Here is a 25,286-nt window from a genome sequence, read left to right on the forward strand (position 1 = left end):
CTGAATCAGGATGTGGCTGAGCAGTGATTTGCAATGAGACATGCAAGGATGCTTGAAAATTGTAGAGCATGGAAAAATCTGCATTAGTCATCAAGGAAGGGCAAATTAAAACCACAGTGAGATTACTTTTACATATCCACCAGAATGGCTAGAATTGTTTTTTAAAAATTTTATTTTTAAAATAATGGCAGATGGAAAAGCAGGCTCCTGACTGAGCAAGAAGCCCAGTGCGGGACTTGATCCCAGGACCCTAGGATCATGACCTGAGCCCAAGGCAGATGCTTCACTGACTGAGCCCCCCCAGGTGTTCCTGGAATGGCTAGAATTTAAAAGACTGGTAATATAGATATTGACAAGCATGTGGAGCAACTGGAACTCTTGTATTTCACTGATGTCTGTGTAAATGATACAATTACTTTGAAAAGTGGCTTGACAATATGTAAAGAATAGCATATGCTGATCCTAGACCCAATAATTGCACTCTTGAATATATACCACAAAAGTGCACATACATGTATACTGAGAGTCATGTACAAGAACACACCCAGAAGCCTTATTTGTAATTAATTGCCCTTCTCTGAAAACAATCCAAATGTCATGAGCTGTAGAATTGCAGATACCTTATAACATATTCATATAGCGGAATACCATACAACAATGAAAAAGAATATAATTACAACAAGAAATATGGATGGACTCCACAAACATAATGTGGACAGAAAAAAAGACTCAAAGTATATATTCTGTATTATTCTATTTATGTAAAGTGTAATAGGCATAGATACATTAAAGCAATAGGAGTCAAAACTCCTATTTTTGAGGTTGTCTTCAGAAAGGAGGGAGAGAGTAGTAATTGGAAGCAGGCCCAATATAAACTGGATTGTTGTCAACCTTTTTTCCTTTTTTTTTTTTTTTAAAGATTTTATTTATTTATTTGACAGAGATCACAAGTAGACAGAGAGGCAGGCAGAGAGAGAGAGACAGAGGAGGAAGCAGGCTCCCCGCCGAGCAGAGAGCCCGATGCGGGGCTCGATCCCAGGACCCTGGGATCATGACCTGAGCTGAAGGCAGAGGCCTCAACCCACTGAGCCACCCAGGTGCCCCCCCCTTTTTTTTAAGCTTTTTTGTTTATTCATGTGTGTGTGTGTGAGAGAAGGAGAGAGACCACGATTGAGGGCAGGAGCAGGGGTGAGGACCATTGGGAGAGGGAAAAGCAGATTCCCCAACAAGCAGGGAGCCTGATGTGAGGCTCAACCTCAGGACCCTGGGATTATGACACGAGCTGAAAGCAGCTGCTTAACCAACAGGGTCACCCAGGTACCCCTGTTGTCAACATTCTTTATCTTGACCTGGCTCAGTGGTTGCAGGGTTCACCTGTGACAATCTGCTGATGTAACCCTATATTTTGTTTTTTCTATTTTTCTACCAGTATGCTATGTTTCGATTAAAAAAAAATACAATTACAGAACTGGAAGACTGATCCATGTTAACATGGCCTGTCCCTCCTTGATCCTTTTAGCAATCAGTCCCTCTGATTGTTTTCAGCTCCTGACACTGTCTTATAGCTCATGGTCTCCAAAGTGGGACACCTTCCTAGGTACTGTCCCCAGGCTTAGATATCTACATCCTTCCCTCTGTCCTCTCCACTTTCTTTTGTTAGGGGACATGGTCAATTAATTTTTTCTAATTTTCTGATGACTTCTCTTCCTGGTAAAATTCAAACTTGAAAAAAAAAATCCTTAAGAGTGATTTTTAGGGATTAGTATCATGATTCAGCCCATAGAGGTAGAGGTTTTTAGGGGGAGACAACACCATTTAAATAACATAGGGTAATTGGGCCTGGACATGTATCCCAAGCCTCTATTGAAGACTTGCCTCAGGTGAGCAGAGAAGTCCAGACAAGGTGTTCCTTGGTTCTGCCAGGATAACAGGTATCAAGAAAGAACAGCCCAATGACTGTCTAGGTCACTTCAACATGGTGGTAGAGGAAACAGGTGCTGGGCTTGTCCTTGCTGAACACCAGTGATGATGTCGAATTCGCTCACTGGAATTTTTTTCTTTTCTGGCATAAATATCAGGGTGTGGTGCTGATGACTAAGTACAGGAGGACAAAATTGAAAAATGGAAGTATTACTCATACATCAGATTCTCTAAAGCCAAGAGTTACAGACCAGAGTGAATGGGCTGGCAAAACTCCTTGAGGATGTGCCTTTTCGTGCCATTCTTTTTCATCCTTCTTCTTGCAACTGAGCTTCAAGTTCCCAGAATCATTTACCCTTCAACCAGTATTTGTGCTTGTTGAATTGCTTCTGGGGTGCCACTTGGCAAGGAAACCAACAAAGCATGTGGCCCAATTGCTGTTTCTGCTCTCTGGGTGAGAGGTTAAAACAAGGGAAACAATTTTGGAAACATGGGAGGTGGTACACAACGAAGTGTTACATTGAATATGATTGAAATACTTTGTATCTGATGAATACCGTGAGTAGTCAGAAAGGGGAGAAATCATGTTTCCATTTGGTCTATGGAACCTGAAAATAATTCATAAACCAAACTGAGACTGAGGAAGAAAACTGACCACTTTTCATGTTTGCCTTTAACCTGTGTTTCTGAGGTTCCTCTATAGGCCAAGCAATTTTACTATTGCGGGATACCCAAAGATGACAAAACACACTTCCACTTCCTCTGGGGTGGAGTGGTGGTGGGGAGCAATGGGGGACTATCACTGTTTCTCACAGTATTCTACAGATTTTTTTTCTGTGTTTTCTGATCTCCGGGTCTCTGTTTGGAAGAGAAAAACCTACAAAATGTTGTGCTTTTATACTAAATACTAGTGAAGTCTTCTGCTTGTCAGCAGTAAGAAGAGCTTCTCTGCAGAATTTATGACAGCATTTTAAAGAGTTTTGAATAATGCATTGGCTACAGGTAAAGGGAAGAATGTTTGACTGAGGTTTACCTAGGCAGAATTAATAATAGGTAGTGTATAGCCAGCTGCCTATTCATCTTAAAAAATAATGTACGCTTCTTTTCCTTCTTCTTCTCTTCCTCCTCCTCCTTCTTTTTGTCATAAACTCTACCTGTTTTATTGTAGAAGATTTGGTAAATTAAAAACATGTATGAAGAAGAAAAATAAATTCACCCATGATTTCCCCAGGCTTCTGTATAGCTGATTTATCCTTCTGACATGAACATTTGAAAACTGATCCTGTCATCTATGCTGTTTTGTAACCATATTTTTTGTCTCCTTCCCATGTCATAAAATGTTTGCAAAAACATAATTGATAAGAGCTACAGAAGAAGATCCCCCAAACACAATTCTTCTAGAAGACATTGGTTAATAAAATGTCTTAGGAGATCTATGTGGATGTTTTTCATTTCCAGTCACTTGAGTATAGCAGCTACTCATTAGGTTTTCCAGCCCTACCCACCTCTCTGACTTTCTCATAAATATGAGCCAGCTTGGCTCTATCAATAAGAGATAAGAGAAAGGAGACTTTTCCCCTCAAAATATCTGTTATAAAGATACTGAAATTTCAATTTCAATTTGTGACTCTTTTTTAAAGATGTAGAGAATGTTTTCTTCTTTCTGGGATACTATTTCTTTTTTTTTTAAACTTTTTTTTTTTTAAAGATTTTATTTATTTATTTGACAGACAGAGATCACAAGTAGGCAGAGGCAGGCAGAGAGAGAGGAAGGGAAGCAGGCTCCCTGCTGAGCAGAGAGTCCAACGCCGGGCTTGATCCCAGGACCCGGGATCATGACCTGAGCTGCAGGCAGAGGCTTTAACCCACTGAGCCACCCAGGTGCCCCTGGGATACTATTTCTAGAGAAACTTGTAACCTACCGTGAAGGATAAAGTTCTATTCGCAAAATGCAATTGATCTGGCTTCTTTCACTGGGCCCACAATTCTGGGAGTCTACTTATTGGCTTATACAAGAGTGAAAGGTACAACCATTTACTTAGAATATCTTAGGTAATACAGATAGGAATCTTAAAGACTCTGGGAAGAGCTGGGACCTCACAGATGTTGAACACAGATGGGAGTTGGCGTGATTCAGTGCAGAATGGGTTATCGCATTGTCCTCTTGACAGCAGGACTTCATTGATCCCTATCTTTATACAGTGACTCATCCTACTCTTTCTCTACTTCTACTGTCCCTTTGTTACCAATTCATCCTCTCTATTCTTCTTCTCTGCCTAATGGCTTCAGTTCACTCATAACTTGCCCTGCTTAGGGCTTCTCAGTGTGTCTTTCTGCTACCTGACTTTTTAATTTCTGCTCCCATCATGTGATTGATTTTCTCTTTACATTTCTGGTTCAAATTCTTGAAAGAGAATGGGCATAGGTAGCCACCATCCCTGATTGGGTGGAGTGTTCTTATCGGGTCACCTTTTAGGCCTGGCTGCCTGAGGTTCTATGGTTCTATGAAGGGGGTTTTAATGCACAGATCATATCTCAGCCTGCTGCCTCAGCTGGGGGTTCTGGCTGGAGTAGCTCTCTTAGAATGGGAATCTGGCCCAGCAGGACAGAATGGCCTCTTAGGCACATTCTTCTTGTTTGTTGCAAAAAAAAAATTTTTTTTAAATATACCACTAAAATAATATATTTTTCAAGGATTTTTTTTTCCAAGACAAAATTCTCCTGACTCTTCCATTTTAAATAGTCATGTTGCATAGAAACAAAGAGTCAGTTGGTGATTGTCAAAGGCTTGAGGCTGGGGAAATGGGGAAGATGTTGGTCAAAGGGTACAAACTTCCAATTGTAAGATGAGTAAGTTCTGGGCCTGTAACGTACAGCAGGGTGACTTTAGTTAACAATACTGTACTGTAGTCTTGGAAGTTGCTGAGAGAGTAGATTTCAGATGGTCTCACCACAAAAAAACAAAAAAAGGTAACCATGTGAGGCGAAGGGTGTGTTAACTAACCTTATTGTGGTAACCATTTCACAATATATGTATATGAAATCATCACATTGTACATCTTAAAGTTACACAAGTTTCTGTGTCATTTATATATCAATAAAACTGGAAAAAATATTCATGTTACCTAGCTATTTTCCAGCTGACTCTAATAGAAATATATTTGAGCTAAGTCTTTCTTAAAGTTCTTAAATTTAATATTATGGGGAAAATGTTCATACTTTATAATGTTCAACTGGCATTTTAATAAGTTTATTTGTAAGAAGGTAAATGCATTTTAATAGTTAATATAGAATTGTGCCTACAGATATCAGAGATTAGCAAAGATGGGTAGGGAGGGTCTGGAATATGCTGACTTTCATAAAGAAATTTAAAAATATTTCCTTTTTGAAACAACATTCTCAGGCATTTTCCTGGCACTTTGGTGCTAAAATATAAATGGTTATGTGCAATGGTTAACTGCAGACTGTTATTGTTGGAAATTACTTTTATATGCACAAACTGTGGTGGTAAGGAGAGTGGATTGCAAACATAAATTTGTGTTTTGGTTTTATTCTGACTTAGAAGGCAGACTTAACTTAAATTGTCTTCTATATCATCTCACCACTGTAAAACAGGAAGTGAAGTCGGGAAAAACTGCTTCCTGTCTTGTAGAAAGGAAACAAATATGTAAATATACATAGGTGGTTTTCAGTCTCTCTGTGTCTCTACTCAGCAGATCCTATGCACAGTCCTGATTTAGCATGAGTAAAATATGATGTCATTCCCCTATTCTCAACTCTGGCTGTATGTTAGAATCACTTGCAAAGCTTTTTAAATAATCCCTATTTCCATGCCCCACCTTCCAGTTTTCTGATTTATTTGGTGTGGGTGTGGTTTGGGCATTGATATTTTTGAAAGGCATCCTAAGCAATTCTAAGGAGCAGACCGGAAGCCACTAGGCAAGAAAAAAGACTCTGAACATTTGCATTTGCCTTCAAGGTCAATTTCTTATTATCATTTCCCCCCACCTCCCCAGCTTGCTAAGTGCTAGGTAGCTCATCTAGCTTCCCACGCTCTATGTACATTTCTTGTGCTTCGCTTCTTCTATTCCTTTTTACAGGCATTCCAAGAGTCTCCTTCTCACACATTTTTTTCTGATTCAAATTCCTGCCCGTTTTTCAAGATAAGCTCAATTTTTACCTCCTCCATGAAGCCTTCCCTGACTGCCTTTGACTAGAGGTCTTGCTCCCTCTTCCGAACTCACAAAGCAGTTATTGCCTAAAAAATAATCTAAATAATGCATCAGTCATGTTCTGCTTCGTGTCTTCTCTTCTACTGTGTTAGATTATTCTCACTTTTTTATGTTTGTTATCCAGCTACTTACACTGTAAACTTCTAGCATTACTTTGTATCTTTGACGAGCTGAAGGTTTTGCACAGTGTAGGAAGTCAATTGATATTCTTCCCTTCCTTCCATTCTCACTTCCACAGGTGTGGTTCAGGCCTTTGTTTCTCCTGGAGTCTTGCTTTGGTCCTACTGTGCTTTTCTAATGTCAGTCTCTTTGGCTCCTTAAATCAAGCCAATGCACCAGTCACTCACATGGCCAATGGCCAGTAAAACTAATTGTATATTTGTACCCTGCTCATTCTTGCTCTCTTCCTATTTTTTACTCTACATGACCCTTTGGCTTCCTTTCCCCCTCTGTCTCCTAACTCTTCTACTCCCTCTTCTGCCAGGACTTAGCAAAATTCAGTTTCTCAGGTTTTGACTCATTGTGTTCTCTAAGATGTTAGAGTATAACGTACTTCCTGAATCTTCCTGTCCGTATTCCTTTGGGCCAACACTTCCCCTGGCCAGGCTCTGGCCCAGGTGACCTAAATTATTCTGCCAGCAGCCCACATTTGATTTGTCAAGATTCCCCTCAAAGAGAATAGACACTCTATACACTGTTTTTAGGATTCTCACTCTTTAAAGAAAGCTGATTGAGTTGTCTGCATGATTAAAAGCTTCTGTTTGTCCCTTATTGCCTAAGAATGAGGTCTAAACCTGGGATGTCCAATATGGGAGTGATTCACACCCAGATAAGAAAAAGTGAGTTCCTAATGTCAGAACAATCTGGCTGTGACATCTGCCATCCCACTGATTGCTAGGGTTAATTTGGCCGATCTGTCTTCCCGGGTGGGTGTCCTCTTCCCCTCCCAAAGCTGAATGTAGGTCAAAGAGGACAACTTGCACTGAGAGAGGAAGCTCATTCTTCCAGTAGCTGTGCTCCCCTGTTAGAACCTACAAACAAGCTCTCAAGGTCCATTTATAGGAGAAGGGAAGGTAGTCAAACTTCTAAGACTCCAGACACATCCAAATGAGGTGCAGCAGGTGGCAGTCTGTCTTTCTTAAAAAAAAAAAAAAAGTTCCTCCTAGCTATGCCATAGGTAAGTGGCTAGTGGCTGTCATATTGGACAACACAAATACAAATCATTTCCATCACTACAGAAAGCTCTGTTGAACGGTGCTCTTCTAAATACCTTAGTATATAACTACACTTAGAAGTGTAGCTCATGAGGCCTTTTAAAATCTCATCTCAACCTTTTGCTCTACCTTTTTGGCTGCTACTTACCTTCAGTCCTACCCACTTTCTCAGTGTTCCCCAACACCTAAGTGCCCTTTTACAATTCAATGCCTTTGAACATGCTGTTCCTTTTTACTGAAATGCCCTTTGAGTTTCTTTTCTGGCAAACTCCTATTTACCTTTTAAGATCCAACTCAAACATTACCTTCCTTGTTAAATTCTTTGACCTTCCCAAATACAATAATTTCTTCGTGTTTCCCTTGCTCATTAAACCTAGTTTTATTGCCCTCTCACTATATTTTGTTATTTGCTTATAAATTTGGCTATGCTCTTGGAAAGGAGATGCTGACTGCCCTAATGGTTACCTGAAATTGTTTGCTTGATGCCTGTTTGATATCAAGTATTTTCTTATTTATGTGCTTGTTATTCGTGTATTTGGCGTGCTTAAAAAGATCATTTGGTGCTTGCTTTAAAGTCTTTCCTCTTTGTGGTATAAACCCAGAATGACTTGCCGTCTTCCAAGTTGAAGTCCATTTCTCTTCTAATTAATTCTGACTGCACTTGAGAGGGATGTGATAGGAGGAGTTGACAAGGTCAAAAAGAGGATCCATATATGTAGGAGCTGGTTCACATGTGCTTAGGTTCTGGTAGCCACACAAATATTTAGTATGTGTTTGGAATAAGGGTGGGGAGGGAATATGGAGAAAAACAGCCCATGGAGAGAAAGTTGGGGAATTGTGCTTGACTTTTTTCAGGTCAAGGCCAAAAGCAATGTATAATAAGGTGGGAAGAATTTTAAAGACCATTTTGCAAAAGCATACATTTTTTTCCCTCTTGGTATTTGATAAGATTTTAATAAATTCTTGTGACTCGAATTACTGGGAAGTAAATCCTCCCGACCAAGAAATTAAAATGTTAGTTTATCTTCCGTGATTAGGGTTAACATCACTCCGAAAGGCTTATTTTCTTCTGAGAGGGCTATAAACCGCTTGGCTCCGGGTCTGAGAGACCCGAGTTGATCACTCTCACTAGCCTTGCCGCAAATCCTACCGTCGATCATTTTCCCTTTGGCACCCCGACCACGCCCAGTGCTCAGACCACGCCCATCTAAGTCGCCCTCCCTCCCACCTCATGGCTCCGCCCCAGGCCTAGCAGAGGAAGATTCTCATTAGTTAAGAAGTTGTCCTGGTCCCGCCCCAGGACACGGCGATAGGCCGAACTGGAGTGGGGCGGTGGTGGTTGGCTGCCTGGAGACGGGTCCCTCGCTCTGCCTGTCAGAGTGGCTGGCGGCAGTGGCGGCTCTCGGGGCTGGCTTGTCAGTCAGTGAGCTGAGGGGGAAGATGGCTCGCCGGGACGCGTTCTGTTAGGAAGAAGGGGGGCAGGTGGTGCTGCTACTCGGGAGAAAGCAGAGCAGCCGCTGTCGCTGTCGCTGCGAGCCAGACAAGTCGAGATTCTGGAGGTGGAGCTCGGGGAGCCGCTCTGGTGAGTCCGACCGAGCGACCCACGCCGGGCCCCCAGGGCGGCCGGCGACGGATAACTTTTTTGTCAGGGAGGAGCCGGGGCGAGGCGGCGGCGGGGAGGGGACCGGGACTTTGTCCCCGGGGCGGCGCCTTCGTTGGGGGTAACGGCTCCCTCGCGAGGCGCCGCGGGTGGGCGCGAGAAGGCACTGGGCGCTAGAGACGTCGGAGGAGCTGGAGCAGCGGGGTCCGGTGAGTGGGCTGCGGCCGGCGGCTGCTCGCCCCGAAGTTGAGCTCAGCCGGTTTGCTGACTGGGCGGCGGCAGCTTTGTAAGCGTGGACTCGGGTCTTTCTTTTTCCCAGCAAGAAGCAGTCCAGACTCGGGGCGTGTCCAGGGTGCAGCCGCCTCGGCCGGACCCGCCGCCCCTCTGCCGGTGGGGGGGGCCACCCCCATCCCGCCGCGGCTGATGCTCCGGCCTGGCCTCTCCCACTTCAGGGAGGTTACCGCTATCCGTCTAGTCTAGCGACCAAAATGGTCACCGTCGACACCGCCCCCCCCACCCCACTGCCCCATCTTTAAAAGCAGCTTTCGCCTGGGTCTTTGGTGTGTCTCCCAGGGCGGTGAGATTCAGAAAGCAGCTACGATTCCTTCCTTGGTTATTACACTGGAGATCCCCTCTTCAGCACTTGCTCCCGTCTAGGAGTTATTCCTCTCCCGAGGTTGATTTTTAACGTGCTCAGGAATCGTCGGGGTTTTGTCTGAAAATGGTTGCTTTAAAAAACCCCAAGTTTGCACGCTTCAGCAAAACTGCGTATCCGCCCTTCAACGTGCGCAACTGTGCTCTGTGCCCCTAAGTTCAGGCATTCCTGAAAGATTTGAATTTTGCCCTAGTGGTTTCATACTGCACAGGATCGAGTCTCTGGTAAAAACGTTATCACACGCCCGGCAGGTCTCCGCTCTTCAGGTAGGGGGAGTTTGTTCCACAGGCAGCTACTAATTTCAGACACCTTACGAGAGGCAGTAGGACCAAGCTGTCCTTTTACAAATTATTTGTCCTTTGGGTCACACAGTAGTTTTGGGAGCCGATATGCCACATCTTTGGTTCGTGTAACACTTGACAGTTTGAGGTTTTCAGCTTTTAAAATCTTATCTGCATAGAGTCGTAAGGATCGGTGTAACCTTGAGTCAATGTGATAGACCCAGGAGGGTTGTTTTCCGTAAGAACATTCTCCTAACACCCACGGACTGGCTGGCCCTCCCTTCAGTTTCTAAGCATCTTTTGTTTGGGTTAATACATTTTAAGGTTTACAAGATGAATATTAGTCCCAAACACCTTTTTTTTTTTTTTTTGAAGCGCAGGGAAACGCAAGGAAAAAATTTTAAGATCTGCTTGGCCAATAGTAGCTTTAAAGTCATTTATTCAAAAAATAAATAAAGTGGCTAAGGGGAAAACCATCACATATTTAGATTAAAAAATTCTGGATTTGGCTTATTTTATTCTTTTTTTTGATTTACTATAATTTTTATTGTAGAGGAACTATAAAACCTCTTAATTATCAACATTAACAGTACTTGGATATAGATACCCGGATAAGGTGTTGGTTAGGTCAGTATGTTATTCCTGCTATACTTTCTTTGTTGTGTTTCTATTTTATGAAATCTAATCTTGGTTGCATTTCTTAGAGTGGTGTTGTTTTGACAGAGTTTAAACATATCTTTTAGTTAACTGTCTTGTTCAGGATCCTGTTGCATGATATTTATTTTATAATGAATATTTAAAATCTTTGAAAAATGTTAGTTTTAGTACCATTTTGGGGGTATCAAGTTTACGTTTTGTAAAGAATTGAAATTATGTCAAACATATATTTATTTTACACTGCCCCAGGCTGAATATGTTCTAGGGCAGAAATGAATGTCATAATGCTTGTCATCAAGAAATTTACTCTTTGATATACAAGACAGATCAAGTAACTGTTATAATACCATGGGATAAATGTGAATTGAGATATGCTTAGTGTAGTAAGGGAGCAGAGTAGGAGATAGCTAAATCAGTTTGGATGTAGGGGGAGTCAGGAGCACACAGTGCAGTTTTGAAATATAATTTAGCCAAGTGTAGGAGGTCAGTAACTTTCCAAGAGGAGAGTAAGTGAGAAGGCAAGAAGGCATGAGAAACTATGGCAGTTTGGAGAAGTCATTGTCAATGACATTGACATTAACATGACCTGAATGCAGGGGTTAGATAAGGAAACAGTGGAAGATGAGAATAGTGAGGATGGTAGACCAGGGCATGGTTTCCTTGGCTATAGGGATTGGATTGAGGGCAATGAGTAAGAAGCCATTTAATGAATTTTTGTTTGAGATTCTTACCCTGGCACAGTGAGGAAGAATCTGATAGGTTTTGTCACCTTTGGAAAGAAAGGAGAAGTCAGGACTCTGAGGATTTTACTTGGTTCTAGTAACTGGAAGTGAGGGAAAATGGTTTAAGTTCTATTTGCAGTTTTTTGAATTTGAGGAAGCTGTGGAGCATTCAGGTCAAGATGTCGATTAGCTGTTGGATCCATGGGTGTGGAAATCAGGATTACAGGGCAGATTGGGGGTTGAATTGAAGCTGTATTGATTTGGTTATATTGAAATGATTCAGAGAAAGCTTTTCGTATGATCAAAGCAGCAGCTGGAATACAGACTGATACAAAGCAGAAATGGGTAGAGTAATAGTGTGAAAGAGAAGAGTGGTAGTTAGAAAGGTAGGAGGAACATCAAAAAAGGTGCTAAGGAAGGGGAGAATTTCAAATAGAGAGGGAATGGGTCAACAATTTTGAATGCTGTACAGAGGTGTCAAATAAGGAGAGGACTCCAGGGACCAGGGAATTGGTCAGGATTCCATAGGTGACTTTAACAAGTACAGTTTTTGACTGAGTAGAGGTTCAGAAAGCAGTCTTGGGAAGATTGAGAGGGATGGGTGATGATAAGATAGACATACTTGAGTGAGGTATTTCAAGAAAGCTGAAGAAGGAAGAGAGTGATTGCTATAGAGCAGTGGTTCTCATTCCTAGCTGCACATTTACAATTATCTGGGGAGCTTTTAAAAATCTTCATTTCCAGGGGAAAGCCCATCCCAATTTAGGGTTGAGGTGGAACCCAATTGTTATATTTATTTCAACAGCTTTGTTGTAATATAATTGGCATGTAATAAACTACACATATTTAAAGTGTGCAGTTTAATGTTTGACATAGGTTTTCATTTCTAAAACTATCACCACAATCAAAATAATGAACATATCTATCACCTCCAAAAGCTTCCTTGTGTCCATTTGTAATTTCTCCCTCTCATCCTCAGGAAACCACTGATCTACTTTTTGTTACTATAGACTAGTTGCACAGGTATATTAAAGTTCCCTGGATAATTGCAAAGTGCAGGCAAGGTTGAAAACCACTGAAGAGGGATATAAGTTGAAGGAGTGTTACGTTTGTTTCTTTACATGCATAAAGAAAGTGAGAAGTAAGAAATTTAGGGAAGATGAGATATTTACAGGAACTGAATCCCTGAGGAGATGGAAATGGATGACACTCAGAGCTTTGGTAAATAACAAAGGAAGACAATTTGGAAGCAATTAGAATATGATGTTAAAGATAGCACATTTCTTTGTTATTAGCATCCACATTGTCATCATGTAGTATCAAGACTGATTTTTTGAGTACTCAAAAAAACTAGAGAGCATCTTAATATTGTGGAAATGGATGCTGCTCTGGAAAACTCCTTAAATGGAGCTTGGGACCCCTGGCACCACCATGTAAGGCTTTGTCATTTTTTTGGAGGGGAGCAGATGGAATTAACAGTTTGACTATTGCTTATTATGGAGAGCCAAGTACTGCCAGAGTGTTTTTGGTCCTATTGGAGTTAGGCTGCATATCTGCACTGACAAAGAGAATATTTCACATTTAAAAATCATCTTTATCCTCAGAAGAAATCCTGTTTGCTTGCCCTTTGGATATATGCTTTTTAAATACATTGGAGGGTAAAATCATTGCTCTGTCTCCCAAATGAGACTATGAAGAGTTGTGATTAGAAGTTGTCAAAGGCCCATACTTTCTATGCTAAGGAAGATAATATTTATATTTCCCCACCCCTCCCTCAACTCCCTTCCTTTCCCCCCCTCCTTCCTCCCCCTTCCTCCTTTCCTCCCTCCCTCTCTCTCCCCCCCTTCTCTTTTCTCTCTCTCTTTATTATTTCTGGCTCAGTGTTTGGATATATTTAAAAGTTGAACTCTACCAGTTCTGATGTCTAGGGCTCATTCCTCCCTTTTGATTTTTACCTCTGGCAGGGGGCTGAAAGCAGAATGGTTAATTCTAAATATTGTACATTGTACTTGATCATAAATAAAATGGAGCAAACACTTTTGTCTGATTTTTAAAGTTCTGAAAATTTCTTTCACTATGATTAGAATATCAAAGTATGATCTGACCTAGATAGTAGACATCCCTAATTTTTGTGCAGCTTAAAAGAGCGGGAATATCAATGTTAGCATGATTTTAGATACAATTGTTACTAGAGTGACAGCAGTTTTGTAAACATTCTGTGTTTTCCTAATTACTAATGTAAGATATAATAACTGTAGGAAATTTGGAAAACTTAGGGATGCATACATGATAATGTATGCCTCTACCCTATAATGCCTCTACCCAAAGATAATTATTAACACATTAGTGAATATCTTTATAAGTTCTTTTTAATGGGTATTTACATTTTTTTGTTAAAAAAAAAAGAAACCATAGTGTATATACTATGTTTTTTTTGTTTGTTTGTTTTTTGTACATGCTGTTTTGTTACTAGCTTTTTTCCACTTAATTGAATGAATGCTTATCTGAGTCAATAAAATATTCTTTTATGGAAAAAGATCATTTTAAATCTATGGTTAATATTCCAGAATATGGATTTACTATCATTTATTTCAGGTGTTGAAAATTTAAGCTCTTTCCAATAATTTTGAATGAATAGTGTAGCAGTTAGCTTGATAGATTAATCATTGCCCGTATCTTTATTTCCTTAGGATAAATTCTGACATCAAAAGTTATGCATATTTTAATAAATAGTAATAGATTGCTTTCCAGAAAGGGTTAATATCCATTTTTTTGGTTATGCTTGAGAATGCTGACAACTTCTCCATTTTCAGCACTATGAAGTAAAAAAGTTTTTGATGTTTTTGACATGAAAAACTGTATTTTATATATTTTTAAATCTCATTAATTATTAGGGACATATATATATATGATTTTTTCCTAGGCTTAGTGATATATATATATATATATATATATATATATATATGTAATTTTTTTCCTAGGCTTTCTATTCTACTTCTTGGGGCTGTTTATTTTTTTGTTCCAGTAATTTCAAACAGTCTTACTTTATTGTAACTTTTTAATGTACCTTACTGTATGGTTGTGGGAATTCCTATTATCTTTCTCAAAACATTTTTTAGCATTTCTCATATATTTCTTTTTTCAATTTTGCCTTTAATTCATTAAGATCTCAAAAAACCCCAGTGGGATTTCAAATTAACTTTTTTGAGGTAGATGTGATATCTTTACAATATTTTCATCATTTCTTCAAGTCATTTTTTAAAAAATCATTTTTTTTTTATTAAGTAAATTCTACCCCCAACGTGGGGCTTGAACTTATGATTCTGAGACCAAAAGTCACATGCTCTACTGAGTGAGCCAGCCAGATGCTCCCAGTCATTTTTTTTGTTAAAGATTTTATTTATTTATTTGTCAGAGAGAGAGAGAGAGGGAGAACACAAGCAGGCAGAGCAGCAGGCGGAGGCAGAGAGAGAAGCAGGCTCCCCGCTGAGCAAGGAGCCTGATGTGGGACTCAATCCCAGGACCCTGGGATCATGACCCGAGCCGAAGGCAGCGGCCTAACCAGCTGAGCCACCCAGGTGTCCAACCCCCAGTCATTTTTAAATGACTCTGTGTTTTATAGTTTTCTTAATGCGGTTCTGCCTCTTTTTAAAGTAAATTTTTTATTTTTTAAAACTTGCTTTTGCCAATGGAATCCTTTTTCATTGTATTTTAAAGAGGATTGCATCTTTCCAATGCAAGATAGAAAAGTTGGCGATTTATGTATATTATTTTCTAACTGGTCATTTTATGAAATTATTAATTCTTACAGTTTTTTAAAAAGATTTAAACTTATTTATTTGAGAGAGAGCAAGAGAGAGAGAGCAAACACAGTATGGGGATGAGGAGCAGAGGGAGAGGGAGCGAATCTGAGGCAGACTCCCTGCTGAGTTAATCCCAGAACCCTGAGATCATGACCTGACTTGAAGTCAAGAGTTGGATGCTCAACTGACTGAGTCACTCAGGTTCCCCTTAATTCTTAGGTTTCTATTGGATTTTGTAATACAGCAGTTATAGCATTTGTAAATGATGATAATTTTGTCTTGCCAATATTTAATCCTTATTTCTTGTTTTACATTAAATGTCTAGAGTAGGGCGCCTGGGTGGCTCAGTGGGTTAGAGCCTCTGTTTTCAGCTCAGGTCATGATCCCAGGGTTCTGGGATCGAGTCCCACATTGGGCTTTCTGCTCAGCAGGGATCCTGCTTCTCCCTCTCTCTCTGCCTGCTTCTCTGCCTACTTGTGATCTCTGTCTGTCAAATAAATAAATAAAATCTTTGAAAAAAATGAAGAAAAAACGTCTAGAGTAATGTTAAATTTTATTAGTGAATAGCGAGCATCTTTGGCTTATTTCTCCTTTGAGTGAGAATGCCTTCAGTGTCTCACAGTTGTGTATTCTTTACGAAAACTTTCTTCTTCTTCTTTTTTTTTTTCATATTAAGAAATTAGTCTTCCTTAACTCCTTTTTGGAATTGAGATTTAACTGGAAAAAGATACTAAATAATCACATACCCTCGTTGATATACATTGAGATGATCATATAGTTTTTCTTCTTTTACCTATTGGTTGATGAATTATGTTGGAGGACTTCCTAATAGATTTCACCAAACATTTGCTGTCTTTGTAAAGACAGAGTTGTCTTTGTAAAAACAACTTGATAATAGCATTCCTCTTTAGAATAGTGCTAGATTTGATTGCTATGTAAGATTATCTTTAATATTCCTCTTACATTACCTTTTTCAGGTTTCGGTTTCTGAATGTACTAACTTTGCAAAATAATAAAAGGGAGGGGCACCTGAGTGGCTCAGTCAGTTAAGCGTCTGACTCTTTTTTTTTTTTTTTTTAAAGATTTTATTTATTTATTTGACAGAGAGAGAGAGATGACACATAGGCATAGAGGCAGGCAGAGAGAGAAGGGGAAGCAGGCTCCCCGCCGAGCAGAGAGCCCAACGTGGGGCTTGATCCCAGGACTCTGAGACCATGACCCGAGCCGAAGGCAGAGGCTTTAACCCACTGAGCCACCCAGGTGCCCCGAGCTTCTGACTCTTGATTTCAGCTCAGGTCATGATCTCAGGGTGATGAGATTGAGCCCCAAATATGGCTTCCCACTATGCAGGAAGTCTACTGGAGATTCTCTCCCTCACCCTCTATCCCTTCCCTCCATCAAATAAATAATAAATCTTTAAAAGAGAGAGAGAACTGTATGGTGACTAACATAATGTAATAAAAAAGTTATAGAAAAAGAGAGAGTCTTTCCATCTTTTGTATGCTCTGGCAATTAATCTCTTCCTTAATGTCTGAAATAATTTAGCTATAAAAATGACTAGGCCTTTTGGATTGAATACAATTTTTGAGACTTTCATATGTGCTACTTTCTAAGTACTTTGCATAATTAATTTCATTTAATCTTTGCACAGGTTTGTGAGATATATTATTATCCTTAGTCTATATAGATAAAGAAACTGAGACTCAGAGTGGTGAAAATACTTGTTTAAGTTCAGCAACTAGTTAGGGGTAGAGAGTTTAAGCTAAAGTCCTATCTGATACTGTAGCTCATGTTTTTAGTACCCTAATTTTTTTTTTTTAAAGATTTTATTTATTTATTTGACAGACAGAGATGACAAGTAGGCAGAGGAACAGGCAGAGAGAGAGGGGGAAGCAGGCTCCCTGCTGAGCAAAGAGCCCGATGTGGGGCTCGATCCCAGGACCCTGGGATCATGACCTGAGCCGAAGGCAGAGGCTTAACCCACTGAGCCACCCAGGCGCCCCAGTACCCTAATTTTTTCCTCATCATATTCTTTCCTTATTCTCAGTTACTGAGAAATAAATCTAATTATTTTATTTGAGTGTCTTATTATTTACCTTTTTTCCAATTAATTTCAGTTTTTGGTAAACTTGTCATAATTTTTACTGGTCTATTTTATGTGATATCATATCTTCTGCTATTTTCTAACAAATACATCCAAGTATGGTTATGGTAGAAGGTTCCAGAATGGGAATGGGATGATAAATGTATAATGTATAATTTACATTTTAATTTGTTGGGGATTCAAGATCAATTTGCATTCCTGAATCTAGTTTGTACCTTGTAAAGAATGTTAAGTGCAACACAGATAAAATTTCCAGAAATTGTGGAAATAGTACTTCTCCATTTTAGTTTAAATATTTGTCATTATTGAGGCTTGCATCAGGATAGCCTTTTAGTAGTAAATGTTAAGTGGTATTTGTTTGGTGTGTGTTTTCCTGAACAAAGAGTCTTTTTCATTAACTGTTGAACATTAGTTGCTTTCTCATACAAATGCATAAGGATTCATTCAGTTATTTGTACTTGACTTAATGAAAACGTTGTATATGAGTTCTTAAACTGTACTATGAAGATTATTTGAGGCTTCATCTATTGGAAAATTTACATTTACTCTTTTATAGAATGATGTTTAGGCTTGGAAATTTGAGAGAATAATGTAAGCCCTAAAGGTGCTTAAATTGGGCTAGCAGTTATGAACTCTATTTAAAAAAAAGAGAGATTTTTAAAAATTTATTTGAGAGAGAGAGAGAGAGAGAGAGAGAGAAAGAGTGAACCATGGGGAAGGGCAGAGGGAGGGGGATAAGCAGATTCCCTGCTGAGAAGGAACATGGGGCTTGATCCCAGGACCTTGGGGTCATGACCTGAGCCAAAGGCAGATGCTTAACTGAGCCACCCAAGTGCTCCTTATAAACTCTATTTGAATCTTTTTTAGCTTGCCTGGGTTTTCTTTCCCTTTCAAATGTAAAGGATTCATTTAGTTTAGGATATTGATTGTGATCCATGTACACATCATGTATTCCCCACCTCTGCCCGTGGGGCTATGAGAAGTTGCCAGTCTGACCTCTTTAAACTTGCCAGATATATATATTCCCTTTTGGACTAAAATTTCAATGTTCTTGCTGATTTGTTAATCCATAGATATTACTGTGGTGGATGGAGTGGCAACATAGCCCACCAAGCAGTGTATACTTTAGTAGTGTAGAAGAGGGAGAGACTATTTTGGGAAATTATGAACCTTCAAGTGGGTCCTGATAAAGGAATGGAAGGGAAGGTGGAAATATTCTAGAAATGAGTTGGAGAGAGAAGTGTCTAAGTAGGGGAGGTAGAAATGTGCATATCAAATGGACTGTTCAAGAAGTACAGAAACTCAGAATGGTTATGTGGGTGATAGAACCAGGATATTGAGGACAGTGAAGTCTTCTTAGAGTTTTAGAAAGGAAGATGCTTGTGGCAAGGTTAAAGAGAGAGAATATTGAGGAAAAAAAGCCCAATAGATTTGTCATTTCTTTTTTTATTTTTTAAGATTTTTAAAAAAAGATTTTATTTATTTATTTGACAAACAGAGATCACAAGTAGGCAGAGAGGCAGGCAGAGAGAGAGGGACTGAGCAGAGAGCCCGATGTGGGGCTCAATCCCAGGACTCTGAGATCATGACCCAAGCTGAAGGCAGAGGCTTTAACCTACTGAGCCACCCAGGTGCCCCAGATTTGTCATTTCTAAGGTGATGGAAAGTATGGATGAGAACCAAATACATACTGTAAAGTGGGATAAGGAATAAATTGATGGTGAAATAATTGGAGGCAGTGGCAAGAGATTAGGCTACTAAATCAAAAGTTAATCAGTGAAGAATAAATAAGGATGAAAGTAGCTGGAGAGCATTAGAATATAATGAAGCCTTCCTCCTAACCACAGCCCTGCAATCTCCCCTCTTAGGAACTGTAAGCTTCTGAAATGCATTCTCAGTTGTCCAATTGATAAATCCTTTGTTAGTAATAATTAGAGCTATGATTATTGAGCCTCTGTGGTGTGCTTTATTTGTATTATTTTTAATCCCTAAAACATTCCTGTGACGCAGACATTATCACTACTTTTCACAGTGGAGAGATTGAGATTGGAAAGTTTAAGTAATTTGCTGAGAATGAGCACAAGTGTTTTGGACTGTTTGTTGTGTCATGTTGCTTTTTTTATTTGTTGAGGTGTGTTAAAGCACTAGAGGGGAAGGGTGCAAAAGGACTATAAGGTATGATTACTCTCCAAATAGAAAGAAGTGGAAGAGAAATTTTAGCTATGTTGCTATAATTTGTGTTAACAGCATTTTGTATTTAAAATGTTTTATAAAAGGATTCCCTTTTTAAAAAAAAGATTTCATATATTTATTTGACAGAGAGCGAGAGAACACATAAGCAGTGGGAGCACCAGGTAGAGGCAGAGGCAGAGGGAGTGGGAGGAGCAGACTTCTCGCCAAGCAAGGGCCCCCATGCAGAGCTAGATCCCAGAACCCCAAGATCATGACCTGAGCTGAAGGCAGACACTTAACCAGCTGAGCCACCCAGATGCCGCCCCCCCTTTTTTAAAAGATTTTATTTATCTGTTTGAGAGAGAGAGAGATTGTGAGAGAAGAAGTAGGGAAGAGGGGCAAAGCAAAGGGAGAAGCAGGCTCCCTGCTGACCAGGGAGCAGACATGAGGCTCCAACCAAGGACCCTGGGATTGTGATCTGAGCCAAAGGCAGACGCTTAACCAACAGAGTCACTCAGGCACCCCAAAAGAATTCCTTTCAATAAGCTTCTCTACCATATGTGTAACATTTAATCTTTAACAAGTCCCTTTCTTTGGGAAGATAAAGTGCTTTTTTTATCCATAATATGATAGGTTGAGAGGAAAGGAAGAACTGGCCAAGAAAGGTGACATCAGGAAAAGTAAGGGTAAAACTTGTTCTTTTCACTATGAGAAATATGCTACACAGGTGTATGTTTTAGGTTGCACCTCAGGAAGTCCAGCCTCTTCATGGAAATGGTGTTGAGCTGGTCACTGATGTAATCAGGGTAGATACTTTCCATGTCAACAGACTGTAAAGCTCCAGAGTTCATAGTTATATAATGTGATTTATGGCACTTAGATTCCATTGGTCAGGAATTGGTTATTGGTGAAAGGGTCCAAACAGATGTTTAGTTTTCTGTTATAAATCCTTTCTTCAGAAACAATGCATAATTGAAAAAGAAATGCTTAAACTACTTTAGGGATTCTAAACATTCTTACAGTACTTTTCAAGTACTTGGGGAGGAACCAAGATAGAAATTTTTGTTGTACTACTTTTAGTTTCATAATCAGTTGCAAAGCAACATCTAAGCTACATTTTGTTAAACTCATATAAAACTTAATATTATTGAAAACTTAAAAAATGTATAATTCAGCCTCTGCTGGAACAAATTCACTGTTACCCCAGTTAGTATGAATCAGCATGATCATACTGAACTATTTATTGCAGATTTGCATCCTGTAATTTTTAAATCAAGATAAACAACTATCTTAATAAGATCCACTAGGTTTCTGACTGAGACTAATTAAGCAGAATTTTATAGTACTGTCAAGATCTGTTGCTTTTATTATTATGGCTCGACTACTACACATTACCTTCATTGTGTTTACTTGTATTTCTTCATTGCACTCTCCCTTTGCCCCCATCATTTTCGAATTGAACATCTGAGCCTCTATTGGCAGACTTTATTAATGGTTGAGAGTTTCATTCCAGTTCACAAAAGGGCAGTGACTCACTCTAAGACATCAACTCAACCCACAAGTCAACTGGAATTTGGTTTTCTTAACATTTCTCTCTTCCTTTGTTCCGAACATTAGAACAGGGAAAACTGCCACTTAGAATGCAAAAAGCTTTAAAGAAATTAAAGTAGAGCTGTGCTTTGGAAAGTGTATGTCTGTATGCTATAATTTTGGGGAAAGAGAGAAGAAAAAGGGGCAAATGATAGCAAAATGATTGCAAGATAAAGTTTACATTGGGCTTTCTTTTGCATTCCTCCCCATTTCCTCAAAACATTTGTTTTTATTTGCTTATACCCTGATTTGCCTTGCTTTATTTCATAAGGGATTAAAGGACACTTAATCTTGCTATGTTTTAGGTTTAATTTGTCTCCCTTAGTGGACTATGAATCCTTTAAGCCAGGGACTATGTCATATTCAGCTTTGTAAACCTAGCATCTATGACATAGTACACATTCAATAGTTTATGAATAAATGGATAATATTTAGAAACCTCTAGAACAGGAAAAGAGTGAGATTACTTGCTACAACCCCAGTTTATTACAGCTGAATAAACTGCATCATGGGCTGAATCAGGTCTCCTGACCCCCTTTTTATATGTTGAAGCCCTAATGCCCAGCACGTCAAATGTAACTGTAATTGGAGATGGGGCCTTTATGGAGGTAATTAAGCTAAAATGAGGTAATCAAGATGGGCCCCAGTCAAATTACTGGTGTCGTTATAAGAGGAAATTGGGACAGGACTTGGACAGACTGAAGATGATGTGAAAACACAGGGAGAAGATGGCTACAAGCCAAGGAGGAAGGACTGGTGCAGATCCTTTCCTTATGACTCTCAGTAGGAACCAACCCTGCTGACACCTTGAGCTTGGACTTCTAGCCTCCAGAAATGTGAAAAAATAAATTTCTGTTGTTTAGGCCACAATCTGGTACTCTGTTACAGCAGCCCTAGCAAACCAATATGGGTGACTTGTCTGCTTGGAAGTAGCAAAATTCCAAATACACTTAATTTACCTATCCCCAAGGAACAGTTTGCAGTGCTCAGTGCCAAAACCTTAAAACTAATTGGGATGGTTCAATGGAGAAAGTAATAACTATTCATCTCTTTTTCATCTCCCCCCACAGTACAGGAATGGCAAGCAGCTGGCTTATTCTTTAGTTCAACTGAATTTGTTTGGTTTGGCAAGGAGAAAGTGTTTATGGAGTATTTGTGTTCTTAAGTGTTCAAGAGCCTCTGCCAGTAGACCTGGTTGCTTTTTCAAAGTAGAAACTGGAAGAAGACTGAATAAAATGCTTTTTAATACAATGCTAATTTGAACTAATTGCTTGTTGCATAATCTTAGCAACATTACTTTGCCTGTGTTGTAATCAACAGGGGCAGAACAGTATATCTTTTGGCTGGTACCTATTGCTTTGATAGTTGCCATATCCTCTGATCATCAACCAATCCTGCTGAGTTGCCTTAGTTATTTTCAACATTTTTCACCACATGCTTTAGCCATAATATAGATAGATATGCATTTTTTTTGGCCATTTATTTCTTTTTTTTAATTGGACTAATATTAAGTAGTTCTGTGTTTAGTCAACTCCTTTATACTGTTTTGAGATACTTTGCTGAAAGAGAAAAATTTTGAACATATACACAAGTAGAACACTTACTATTTCATCATTTGGAAGCAGTTATCAGAGTTTTGAGAATAGGATTAACTAAATTAACTAGTGAACTGTGTGTCACTCTGCTAAAGATGATTTTGCTTAGCATCCTATAATACTGTGTGTGTCCATCAATCCTAAATTCTGGCCAACAAGCTATATGTGTATATGTGCTGCCGAAGTGAGCACTACTATGTATGTAAGTTAAAAGGGGCCCAGGAGAGGAGGACTCCTTAAAAGAAAGAAGGAGAACATCCTCTTTCCTCCTTAACTATTTTCCTGGAATGTAAGCAGGATAGCTATGGTAGCCATCTTGAAATGTGAAGTAGCCTTGAGGATGGAAGGAAGGATTTTTCTAGGATAGTAGAACAAAACAGACAGCTGCTACCATACCAGCCCTGGATTGCCAGCCTCTTCCTATTAATTTTTAATGAGAAGGAAATAAACTTTTTGTTTAATTCATTGTTATTTGGATTTTACTATACTATGCACTTAATTTCTAGCCAATAAAATCACTTAAATTATAGTAATTAAAAGTGTGGTAGGAATAATAAAAAATAATAATAAATAATAAAATAATAAATAATATAATAGGAATAATAAAAAAGATATTGAAATAAAGAGTCCAGAAACAGACCCAAGTATATGACAATTTAATGTATATTAAATATATTAATTCTTACCTCTGGGAAATGGTTGAATAAATGGTGTTGGCATAACTGGTTATTCATTTGGGTAGAATAGGTTAGATTCACACTGTGTGTGTGTGTGTGTGTGTGTGTGTATTTAAAAAATCCAGAAGAATTAATGATTTACCACATAAAAAATAAAACAGTAATAACTTTAGAGGAAAACATTGGAGAAGATTTTTATGAAGCAAAATTCAGTATTAATAAAGGAAATAATTATCAGACTTGATTATGTAAAAATATATAACTTTCTATACAATGAAAATACCAAAAACAAAGGTAAAAGAGAAATGACAAAACTGGGAAAATATTTGTAACATTTAAAAAAGATAGTCTGTGATAAGCTCTATATTTAATTTATACATTTATTTTTTATTTGTTTAAAATCAATTTAATTAACACAGAGTATATTATTAGTTTCAGAGGTAGAGTTTAGTGATTCATCAGTTGCATATAACACCCAGTGTTCATTACATCAAGTGCCCTTCTTAATGACCATCACCCAGTTATCCAGTCCCCTATCCCAACTCCCTTCCACCAACCCTCAGTTTGTTTCCCATACTTAAGAGTCTCTTATGGTTTGTCTCCCTCTCCAATTTCATCTTATTTTACTTTATTTTTCCTTCCCTTCCCCTATGTTCATCTGCTGAATAGGGAGCCCAATGTGGACTCAATCCTGGGACTCGAGGATCATGACTTGAGCCGAAAGCAGTCGCTTAACCAACTGAGCCACCCAAGTACCCTCTGTTTTGTTTCCTTAATTCCACATATGAGTAAAATAATATGATAATTGTCTTTCTCTGACTTATTTCAGTTCACATAATACCCTCTAGTTCCATCCACATCATTGCAAATGACAAGATTTCATTCCTTTTGATGGCTAAGTAATATTCCATCATCTATATATGCCACATCTTCTTTATCCATTCATGCGTTGATAGACATCTGGGCTCTTTCCATAGTTTGGCTTGTGGACATTGGTGCTATAGACATTGGGGTACGAGTGTCTCTTCAAATTACCATGTTTGTATCCTTTGGAAAAATACCTAGTAGTGCAATTGCTGGGTTATAGGATTGTTCTATTTTTAACTTTCGAGGAACCTCCATACTGTTTTCCAGAGTGGCTGCACCAGCTTGCATTCCCAACAGTATAAGAGGGCTCCCCTTTCTCCACATCCTCACCAACATCTGTTGTTTCCTGACTTGTTAATTTTAGCCATTCTGATAGGTATGAGGTGGTATCTCATTGTGGTTTTGATTTGATTTCTCTGATGCCAAGAGATGTGGAACATTTTTTCAAGTGTCTGTTGGCCATTTTTATGTCTTCTTTGGAGAAATGTCTATTCATGTCTTTTGCCCATTTCTTGATTGGGTTATTTGTTCTTTGGGTATTGAGTTTGATAAGTTCTTTATGGATTCTGCATACTAGCCCTTTATCTGCTAGGACATTTGCAAATATCTTCTCCCACTCTGTCAGTTGTGTTTTGGTTTTGTTAACTGTTTCCTTTGTTGGGCAAAAGCTTTTTATCGATGAAGTTCCAAGAGTTTATTTTTGCTTTTGTTTCCCTTGCCTTGAAGACATGACTAGCAAGAAGTTGCTGTGGCTGAGGTCACAGAGTTTGCTGCTGCCTGCGTTCTCTAGGATTTTGATGGATTCCTCCTCACATTTAAGTGTTTCATCCATTTTGAGTTTATTTTTGTGTATGGTGTAAGAAAATGGTCCAGTTTTATTCTTCTGCTTATGGGTTTCCAATTTTCCCAACACCATTTGTTATAGAGACTTTTTTCCATTGGGTATTCTTTCCTGCTTTGTTGAAGATTAGTTAACCATAGAACTGATGGTCCATTTCTGGCTTTTCAGTTCTGTTCTATTGATCTATGTGTCTGGTTTTGCTTGTTTGTTTGTTTGTTTTTTGTTCCAGTACCATACTGTCTTGATGATTATAGCTCTGTAATAGAGTTTGAAGTCTGGAATTGTGATGCCACCAGCTTTGGTTTTCTTTTTCAACATTTCTCTGGCTATACTGGGTCTTTTCTGTGACCCAGCAT

The 25,286-nt window shown here is 39.0% G+C and overlaps 1 protein-coding gene across 4 annotated transcripts in view; it reads left to right on the top strand.

Annotated features, from left to right (window-relative positions):
* Nucleotides 1–8,728: 8,728 nt before the first annotated feature.
* FAM126A (family with sequence similarity 126 member A) overlaps nucleotides 8,729–25,286 on the top strand; it is a 126,851-nt gene continuing 110,293 nt past the window's right edge. For 2 of the 4 annotated variants that reach the window (XR_004384493.1, XM_032873406.1), the window contains exon 1: nucleotides 8,731–8,948. The gene's annotated coding sequence lies outside the window, so the exon portion shown is untranslated. Of the gene's footprint in view, nucleotides 8,949–9,110; nucleotides 9,176–25,286 lie in introns of those variants that run through there. The other 2 variants (XM_032873434.1, XM_032873433.1) reach the window with 2 other exon arrangements.

The sequence above is a fragment of the Lontra canadensis genome, unplaced genomic scaffold (genome assembly GCF_010015895.1).
Source record: "Lontra canadensis isolate GAN:19392208 unplaced genomic scaffold, GSC_riverotter_1.0 scaffold2, whole genome shotgun sequence".
Classification (NCBI taxonomy): Eukaryota; Metazoa; Chordata; class Mammalia; order Carnivora; family Mustelidae; genus Lontra; species Lontra canadensis.